This window comes from Diadema antillarum, unplaced genomic scaffold (assembly GCF_040938485.1).
Source record: "Diadema antillarum isolate AM-2024a unplaced genomic scaffold, OU_Dant_1.0 scf00000067, whole genome shotgun sequence".
NCBI classification, from domain to species: Eukaryota; Metazoa; Echinodermata; class Echinoidea; order Diadematoida; family Diadematidae; genus Diadema; species Diadema antillarum.
The window spans coordinates 1,493,101-1,504,066 of record NW_027270956.1 but is presented as its reverse complement, the minus strand read 5'-3'; positions in this window follow the sequence as shown (position 1 = coordinate 1,504,066).

Genomic DNA, 10,966 nt, shown 5'->3' with positions numbered 1-10,966 from the left:
TAATAAGCATTAACAATAATGATCTCAGCGTAAGAAATAAACTATATTGGTACTTGATATGAAATTGGGGCTTAGCTTTTGATCTCAATACACACTGTTTACCTCTGGAATTTTTAGCTCAATATCAACGCTACATCATTTATTAGCGGGGCCTTTGCATTAACATCCAAGATCCAATACACGTCAATGATGTTGATTAACTATGACTACTGCATTTGTGTGATAAACGGAATGTCCCAGAAACATCCTTTTTAGACGTAGGTAAGTAATACCAGTTGCCATGGAACGGCGGAGGGAGGAGGGGGCTGAGGAGTTGAAGCCCTCACCATTTCTGGTCGCCCCTCTCCCCCCCCCCCCCCCCCCTCCGCCAGAAAGTGAGTGAAATCGAGGGGGAAAAAAACTGGAAAAAATATCAGAACACCCATGAATTTCCAAGAGTTCCTTCCAGAGCTTCAGATTCTTCCAGTCAAAACGTGGTCGGGATGGAGGAGGGGGTTACCATTGACCTTGCCACCCCCTCCCCGTCCCTCAGCTCCCCCTTACAAAATGATAATCATTATAGTAAAATACATTGTAATAAAAAAATATATGGCTCCTGAATACAGCATGTTAACATTGACTTATCACATTCTTTTCTCTTTCGTACTTATCAACCAAGGAAGCTCTTTGAAGATATTCTCTTGTGCGAACTTAGAATTGTACATTTAGTGTGCCATTTACAGAAATCAGGCCTACATCATGCCTCTATGATGTATACGTGTCAATTGTGTGAACATCGACTCCTACAATGGTGTGTATCATATAGTGATCAGTTTACCAGGAGAACCTTATGGAAACATCATCAATAATAATATCAACTTTGTAGATCAAAGAAAACAGACGTAGCAAATGAACATTGACTTTGAGTAGCGTGTCATATTCAGTTTACCGGTAACCCTCTGGAGACATGGCAACTGTGTGAATTTGGGTTCATTACGTTAGTGTGTCATTTAAGTGATCAGTTCCCCATGAACACTTTATGGAGACATGTCAATCATATGAACGTCGGCTCCTAAAACCAAGGGGATCATGATATAAATTTTCGGTGTTAATACGAACCTGCAACCAATTATACATAACCGTCGTTTTGATCAGATTTTAGACGGTAAACTGAATTTCAAGAGGACCTAAGCGTTACTTTTTGGCAGGGCTGGAATCAAATGTTGTATACTTTAAGGAAACTTCAGAGTATTTCGTGTTTAAAACCGTATAAAGTATCCGTTTTCACCAGTCTCTCATAAAGTGCAAGAAGATAATATGAGAGGGTACATGTACATTCGATTTGCCATGTATCTATTATGACAATTAACCTTGCAAAAGTTATAAAAATTTAGAAAAATCGATCATCTGACAAATTCAGGTCTTTCACACTTCATTTGCAGCTTTAATTTCAATAAGCTCTTTTTAAGCCCTGTATATGAAGAGTTTTAATTACAAAATCGTCTAAGCGCAATTTTTTAAACATTTCAAAGTAAAGTCCATCATCAGATAGAGCAAAATTAAATCTTTCCAGTAATACCTCACTTGTAACATAACGGGGAATATTCTAGAAGTTATGATCAAAAATATCCTGTATTTTTTATTATTTTCCTTGTTTCTAGCAGCTTTAATCACAAATATCTCAAATTAACAATGGATTTAGCTCGTTTTACGATAAAACTCTTCAGATACAATGTATAATTATCTGTAACAGTTTCAATGGCTCTTTTACTTATCTATCTGTTCCAAAGTCCACTTGCAATCGAAACAAGTTTTCTTTTCTTCCCAATTCAAATCTACAACGATCATGACGATGCTGCAAGAATAAACTCCAACTTTCTTTTCCCGCGAGTGAATTCACTCGGCCGATCAACAAACACGTATACCTATCATGTATGGCTTTCTTTGCACCGCCTCATTGTTTTAGTTTCTGAATCCTACCTGCCGATTTTCCTGTATTTCATGTCCCGTCCTTTCTCTATTTCCTACTTCCTTAATAAATCTTGATTCTTACATCTCTCGTCAAATTCATGAAATTCTTCCATCGAGATGTTTTCATGCAACTGATGGACAAATTGCCAGTGTTTTAGTAGTAGCCATGATAAAAAATCATGGGTGTACATGCTCGAGCAGGATTCGAACCTACGGCCTCCTGATCACTGGACAGGCGTCATCTCCACAATAGACCACCGAGTTTTCGCCCGACAGCAAGTGTTGATTCTAATCCTTATAGCACGCAGCGAGTACTGCGTAATTATTCAAATTCATGAAATTCTTCCGTCGAGATGTTTTCATGCAACTAATGGACAAATTGATAATGTCCTTTGGGCTGGCCTATATTCTTACAGTTCTCTTGTAATCATGTAGCACGTGCGCATGTTCTCTTCTTTAATAATAATATGTCAGTATGTCCCTTATTCATGTATGTAATTTTTCGTTTAAAAAAAAAAACTATTTTCAGTCAGCAGAGGTTATTTTCTATGTATTTCATTCATCTTGTTCATGAACGAATAAAAAAAAAATGAACTGAAACTGAAAACATGATATTGAATAAATTGTATATTTTGTATCTCAATGGAAACTCAGTATAAAGAGATCCTTCGGACTCGAACAATTATTTGTTCTTTATATCAGATATTTCGCTATAAAATCAGTAGTCAATAAACAATACAAGAGAAAGGAAATGATTACACTAGGACCGGAGAAATTATTTTGGTATATCAGGCATTTTGTTCTATCAGATCTCTTTATAATTATCGAGTTTCAACTGTATTACGATTACGAAGTTTCAATTGTTGGTAAAGAAAGGATTGACATGTTGTAATACAGTGTACATTGTAATTCGAATTGCATTGTTTTTTATATCTATTACATGTTTCACATTTGTTGCGGATGTTTTGCCCATACTAATACTGAAAGCAAAAAGTTACAATAATGAAGACCATTGTCAGCACATATTTTGCATTAAAAGACAGAAGATATTCTTCGTTCCCACAGCTTTTTGTTGGTCCAAAGCTCGTAGATAATTCAAAATGATTGTATGAATATGCGATAATATGCGACCTATAGTGCAACTATAGTTACGTTCAGACGGTGATCCTTAACTTCAAGGTTAGCTAACTTTTAAAGAGTAGCTCTTGCCCCTTAAAGGGATGGCAAAGTTTTCGTTGAGATGGGGATTCAGGTTTTAACTTTTTGCGAGATAATTATTAGAAACCATCTATATGAATTTAATATAAACATGCATACAATTAAACGGAAATAAAGGTTTATTTTATGAAAATTTGTTTTAAAATTACCGAGATATCGAAAAACAGAGGTCCTACATGTAATGAAGGGTGGGTCCCACCTTTGGATGACTTTGTTTTACTTTTTTTTAACACATCAGTCATTTCAAAACAAATTTTTATCAAATAAACGTTTAATTCCTTTTAGAATTGTATTCTCTCCAATGTTCTGAATTAGTGGTTCCAATTATCTTTAAAAAAAAATTAAAATCTGAATCCCTATCTCAATCAAAACTATGCCATCCCTTTACGGGGCAAGAGCTTATCCGCGAAGTTAGTTAACCTTTGAAGTCAAGGATCACCGTCTTAACGTAACGTATTAAAATTTCATAGTTATGCATTAGTGTGAGCCTCTCCAGTCTTTTCCCCTCACAGCACCACCCAATTTCGATCTTTTTTTTTCCTCGACAGAAATAATAATCATTGTTGTTATTTGTTTTATCCTAATATGGAAACAAAGGGAGACTCACCAGAAATATAATATAGATGAAAAGTTAGCATAGAAAATGGAATTCCATCGGGATTACATTTTCTTTAATCATTATTTTTTCATTAGAATAATCATTATCATTAATACAAATCGTATAATCATTGTCATCATTTGCCAATCTAAAAGACGACTCGACGACAGATGACTTAGTTACCTTGCATTGTTTGCGGTAAAAGGAAAAGAAATGAAAAGTGCATTACCATGACGTAGCAATGACGTCATGATTGCGTGAAGTTCTCCCATTCAAGTGAGCACTCCTCCTCACACACACGAAAAACTCAAGACTACCCAGAGACACAGAACGGACACAGCTTTTCTCTTTCCTCTTCACTATACATGATATAATTTTGCCGTATTTTTTCTTCGTCTTCACAATCGACACAAAAATAAACATTCTGTATGTCTACCTACTTACTATACTTATGTTTGTCATAACATACCAGAGTCGAGTAAATACAATCGTCGGTACACTTCAAATGAAAAAAAAAGAGTTCAGATGAAGCAGAAAATAATATATTGCAACAATACACAATTAGCAAGGCCCTTGACGTTTAAAGCGCCTTTACATTGTACTATTCTTAAAAAGAGAGAAGCAAAATTTCCATATTTTTTTTACTCTATCTCTCTCTCTATAAATATATACTTGCTTTTGTTGGAAATGGGATGACGCTCTGCTATTTCAAAGTAATGTTGCCAGATTCGGAAATGTTCATAAATATGGTGGAATGGTTAAATTGGGGTTGACACGTACAAATGTATATGGATTCGCCTCCACATTGACAACAACAGAAAAGAGACCCACTCAGGCGAAAGCAATAGAAATAACGACAATAATAATAATAACAATGACAATAATAGCAGTAGTAGTAGTAGTAATAATAATAATAATAATAATAATTATAATGTGTATATATGGATAAATCTTTACTCTATATTATAGAGTATTGATTTATTGACGCCTTCGAGAAATAAATAAACAAACAGATAATCTGTTACTATACATACTATATAGTAACAAATTGTCTGTTTTTGTTTTTGTTTTTCTCGAAATACCTTTTACCCAGAATTGAACAAGTGAACTGGCTACTCATTTGACAGTCATGTCTGCTAGCAGTGCCTCAGTAATCATACGTTGCAAATCGCATCATATACACCCTGGAATGTTCATGAACAAAAAGACTTCAACTTCATTCGCAGATCTACGCAGGCGTGGCATACGAGTATACATGTACATTCAGCAGGTCGTGTTGGTTCTGTATATAGTGAAACTAATCTGTATTCCGGGAACAGAAAACCCTCTTGCAAAGAGCTATATGTATGCATCACTTATATTTCTTTCTTCCTCGGCACAAGGGGGATGGGAAATTTAGGAGGAGGAGAAGAAGAAAGGAGGACCAAAAAGAAGGGTGGGGGAGGGGGAAGAAAAAAAACCAACAACAAACAAACAAAACAACAAGCACCCCAATGAATGAATGAATGAATGAATGAATGAATGAATGAATAAATAAATAAATAAATAAATAAATTAATTAATTAATTAATAAATAAAACAAATAATATTTAAATGAATAGATTACCAAATTAATAAACAAAGGAATAAATAAGTAAATAGATAGATAGATAAATAAATAAATGAAAGAAAATCTCGACAGCCTTCTTTGGCAGCAGTGATCGGTGTGTATAATGGGTTAAATGTACATATAATATGTGGACTAAGGCCAGCACAGTGCAGTCCATCGTAAGCATCCAAGCACAGTATGACTTATATTATCACTATTACCACTAAACAGTGATTCATACACTTGGTTGTTTTGAAAACCCTTTAAGGGAGAACACAAAGACTGCCATACAGCCAGACATCTGTCCAATCAGAGTGGCTACTGATATAGCAAAATACCCAATGTAACGAGTATATATCTCGGTCCAATGAGGAATGGACACTCTATATAAGAGTTTCCACTGTCTTGGGCCAAGAATAACCAGTCACCTTAATTGGGTTAAAATTTCACAGTTATTATGCATGACCCATGCCATATCCATTATGATTGTTAGCATGTCTGTCCATTGGTCTGTTACTTTGAAGTCATTTCCAATGCACAATATATCCATTGTATATATGGATGTAACGTGCCATCAAAAAAAGTACTTATGAATCCAATCTGCTAGGACTGGTGCAACTTTGGCCAATCTGGGTCCACACTTGCTAACCTTGTTCTTCCGTTTGCTTCTATTACCACATGCACACTACAGATGTCATGTCATCTCATGAATACTTTCTTCCACCTCCCTGGGCTAATGCAACCATTTGGGACCAAGCGACATTACAGTCAATATGGGTCATTACCCATCATACATACCCATCAATAAATTATTTCATCAGATAATATCAACGATCACAAATATGGCACTTGCGGGTATGACATAACCATTTATTGCACACAAACCGGAATGTAACTGATCGTGATTTTCTTTTTCCCAGTACATTGAGGGTAATTCCACGCTACTGTACAATGGACCTTCATAAATATACTAAACTCAAAAGAAAGCTTGGTAGATGTTTTCATCATACATGTCATAACTGCACATAACATCAGACATTTATCATGGGAGTTAAATCATGTGTTTCTATAGAATACTGTTATTGGTTGTAACCACATACAGAAATTAGGGGAGGTGATGGACATGCTAATTGTTGGTCAGTCATTTTGCAACTACGTACATGTTTCCTCCATCAAGACCCATTTTTATCATTGATGGCAGATGTAGCAACATAAAAACAACTTGATGGGAATGGTTCATCTAATTGTTTGCTTTGTGTCTTTGAGAACAAATCAGTTGGGGAAAAATTTGTGTGTGAGGGTGAATGGGAATCTTGTGACACAATGCCATCATCATAATACAATTTGCATGTTATTTTTAAAGGGATGGTGCAGTTTTGGTTGTGATAGGGCTTCAGGTTTCCAACATTTTGTGACGATGATTTCCTTTTTGATAGTGAGAAACCCGTCATGATATATGAAAGATCATATTAAATTCTAAAAGGATTTTTTAAAGTTTATTTCATCAAAATTTGTTTTGAAATGGCTGAGATATCCCAAACAAAGCGATCCTAATAAAAGATGGGACCCAACTTTTATCAGGATCGCTTTGTTTTATGTTGTTTGTGGATATTTCAGCCATTTCAAAACCGACTTTCATCAAAAAATAAAAAATAAAGCTTGAATTTCTGTTAGAATTGTATGCTCTTTAACACTTTATATACAGTAGTTTCTCAGTATCTCGCTTAAAGTTAAAAGCTGAATCCTCATCTCCACCAATACTATACCATTCCTTTAAGATCATGGTGATCATGGTGTTTTTTGTTATAAAATGTTCCCCATTATTCTTATCCAACGACCGATTTTGATTTCCATTTCTGATGCTCTGTTCGTATCATTGCCATCCATTTTCATCAGTGTTCTCGTGAATAGGGAACGAAAATGTTCTGCTTCCCAAAAAATCTTCGCTCAGGATTTATATCTTCCTGGTTCGCAAGCGGTAAACCTTTATTGCTTCATGTCACCTTCTTATCTACCACCAGCTCGATCTTCTGCAACCGCCTGCTATAACTGCACAACTCATTTTCAAGTGCGTTAAGTACAGCATTTGTCCACTTACGTTTTTTGTCGGTAACACCTGCAACTTTTAGCAGCACAAAACAATACATGTATTGTGAATTAAAAAGGGCTTTCATTCTTGAATTGAAAGGAGCTGGTTTGCAATTGGAAGGTTAATGGACAAGGCATTTATCTTCATTGTCTACTCCTTTTATGGGGGACTATCAAGTGTGGTCAATTGGTCCCTTTATAGTAGGGCTACACGCAGCATGCACTGATTATAAACACATACGTGCTTCCTTTAATAGTGGTGACATCAAATGAATTCGAAGAAACGAACAAACCAATATTCTGACAGGATAATTACATTCTTGATTTCACACAGTGCCTGAAAACAGTGATCTTTCCATGCAATGACTGCTTTAATTACATAATTTCCAAAGGAATGATCATTGGTAGGATGCAAGGTTTCCCTCAAAACCACCTTTTGGTGTGTGTTTTTTTTCCCGTCACATACATGCATGTATTAACTATACTCTCTAAAAAAATCGAGTTAAAATTTTCACTCTAAAAAGAGTGAATACAAAAAAGAGTGAATTTCGAGTGAAATTGGAGTGAATTTTGAGTGAAAATGCTCATTTTCACTCATTTTGGAGTGACGTCAGGGATCACTCCAAAATCTTCGAGTGATCCCTGACGTCACTCCAAAATGAGTGAAAATGAGCATTTTCACTCAAAATTCACTCCAATTTCACTCGAAATTCACTCTTTTTTGTATTCACTCTTTTTAGAGTGAAAATTTTCACTCGATTTTTTTAGAGAGTACACACAAGGCTGCATACAATCATTCTCTCTTTTGAACTACATGACCATGTGACTTCAAAGACACATGGTTACGGTTTGCAGTACAAGACCTAGTCGCATGGAATACTACAGTCGCTTTAAAACAAAAACAACCAAACACACTGCTATCCTTAGGTAACAATTGCAAAGCAAAGTAAGAAAACACATACTATAATATACTTCGGCAAAATGCAGCATTGGTCTTGCATTCAATAACCTGCAGAAACTGTACTCAGATAACGCCATGTGCAAACTCACTATCATTAATCTACACATACGTATATGGTTTCTCTTTTAGTAGGAACACAAAAGATGCTTCATTTACAAACCCCCGCCACATCTACTTCTGGAATCTGACGACAATTCATGATTACACTCTACTCATATCAAAAGTATCATAGAAATATATCAAATGATACAAAAAATGGAGCGCTCAAGAGTCAGTCAGTCATGATGGGATACAACATCACTTTCTTTCTTTTCTTTTTTTTTACACACACAACATTGAGAAAGAGAGAGAGAGAGAGAAGAGAGAAAGTTGTTTGTTGCTGTTTTTTTTTTTACCAACTCCAAAGAGGTTATATTGTTTACGTATTTATTAAGCATTTCATTTTCTGCCGGCATTTGTTTGTTTGTTTGTTTGTTTGTTTTGTCTGTCAGCTGATATTGCTCAACAATTCATTGAACCCGCTTTAATGAAATTATGAAGATAGGTCAGTTGTAGTGAAGGAAAGCTGTAACTAGATTGTAGTGGTGGTGATCTGTGTCATGATCTGGAGCCAAGCTGTTTTGCAAAGAATCATTCACTATTTCGTGATAAAGGTATTTTCATGATTTCTTTACATTTTTCATGCTTTAAGAATGACATTTGATACAATGCGAAAAAAAAACCAACACACACACTTAGAGCTGTATCTCCATGAACTCTGTCTGTATGATATGAATTTAATTGAGATCCAAGTAAAAATCCAATCTTTATAATCCAAACGTAATAACATTCAGAAGAAATTCGGTCATCAATGCACATCACTTGTGCACATTCTTTGTACTCTGCTTTCCTTGTAGCATGGCACCTGCATGGATTTTTGTGGTAACATTCAGCGCAAACTGCCAAAGTATATTCTGAATCAGTTAAGATAGTGTAAGGTGTTTCCGGAACTTGATTATTTGCTTTAAAAACTTGTGAAATCTCAGTTGTCAATAACAAGTAGGGTTCGTGATCCTGTCAGTCAACATTATTATATTTTTGCTTTCATTGTTGAGCAAAGGTTTCAGATATCCATCGGGTGCATCGTTTAATATGTCATGAATAGATGGTCACATGGCATGACAAGAAGAAGTACCGCAGAACGTATTCCATGCTTAACCCGCCAACCCTCAAGACTGTAACTACGGGTAACATTAAGAATTGGTTTGTGTGGTGACTTGTAACTGTCAGTACTTCATGGCAAAACCCAACCTATCTAATCTAATCTAGTCTAGTCTAGTCTAGTCTAATCTAATCTAATCTAATCTAATCTAATCTAATCAAATCTAATCTAGATAGTCTAAGGCCATCTAGGACCCATTACTGGCTCTCCAAGGAGGTACATGTAGGCCTACTATATTAGGTGGACTCAGCCTAGCACCTCCTCAGGAAGTCAAAGAGTATTAAAACTGATTAGATTATAGATGGTGAACACCCATTCACTGTAATTGGCATAGCCAGCTTAAAGGGATTGCATGGTTGAGACCTAATTTCAGGTTTCTAACATTTTTTTGTGAGATAATGAGAAACCTCTTATGAAATATGAAAGAGCATGTAATTCCATAAGGAATTCAATGTTTATTTGATGAAAACTGGTTTTGAAATGGCTGAGCTATCCGAAACAGAACGATTCTAGTAAAGTGTGGGACCCACCTTTTATTACGATTGCTTTGTTTTACTTTGTTTTTGGATGTTTCAGTCATTCCAAACCCGATTTTCATCAAATAAACTTTGAATTCTTCTTAAAATAGTATGCTCTGTACTATTTCATAAAGTGTTTTCTTGGAATCTCGTAAAAAGTTAAAAGCCCAATTCTCATCTCCACCAATACTTTACCATCCCTTTAATGCCGCAAATGGGCTTGAACAGTTTTGAGTTTCGTTATCAATATTTACAGAGGTGGGGGGGATTCCCTAATTATTCCCAACATGCGATTGTACAATGTACAAGGTTAAAGGTCACTCACTGAACAACTTCTGGAGGGCACACTGCTCCCTATTGGCACAAACACTTCAGTACCTTTTTTCAGAAGGAAATTATACACTTTGAAGAATGGTGTATATATACTGTTCACTAATGGTCAAATGGAAAAGTCACTCTTCTGCACATTTAATTATGAAGTTTGGAGTCAAACCTCTGAGAAGTGTGTGTGAATTAGACTGCTCATCATCGAGACGTAATTAAGTTTCTCACAACTGCAAAATAATACTTTGATGATGCTGTACAATGACCTGTGTCTACAGACACACACACACACACACACATCTGTGTGTTAAGAGGTGGAATGTCACACAGTTTGAGCCATTCTTTCAAGGATAACACAAGACAAGACATATAGCACAATTAATTAAAACTCGCAACTGCGAACTGCCTATTATATATAAGATCTTCTCATCTTATTTACATTATTTCATGTACGAATTTGATGGCAATATCAAATTCACCTTATAATCCATCAGGTAATGCACTATACCCTATAAAGCAA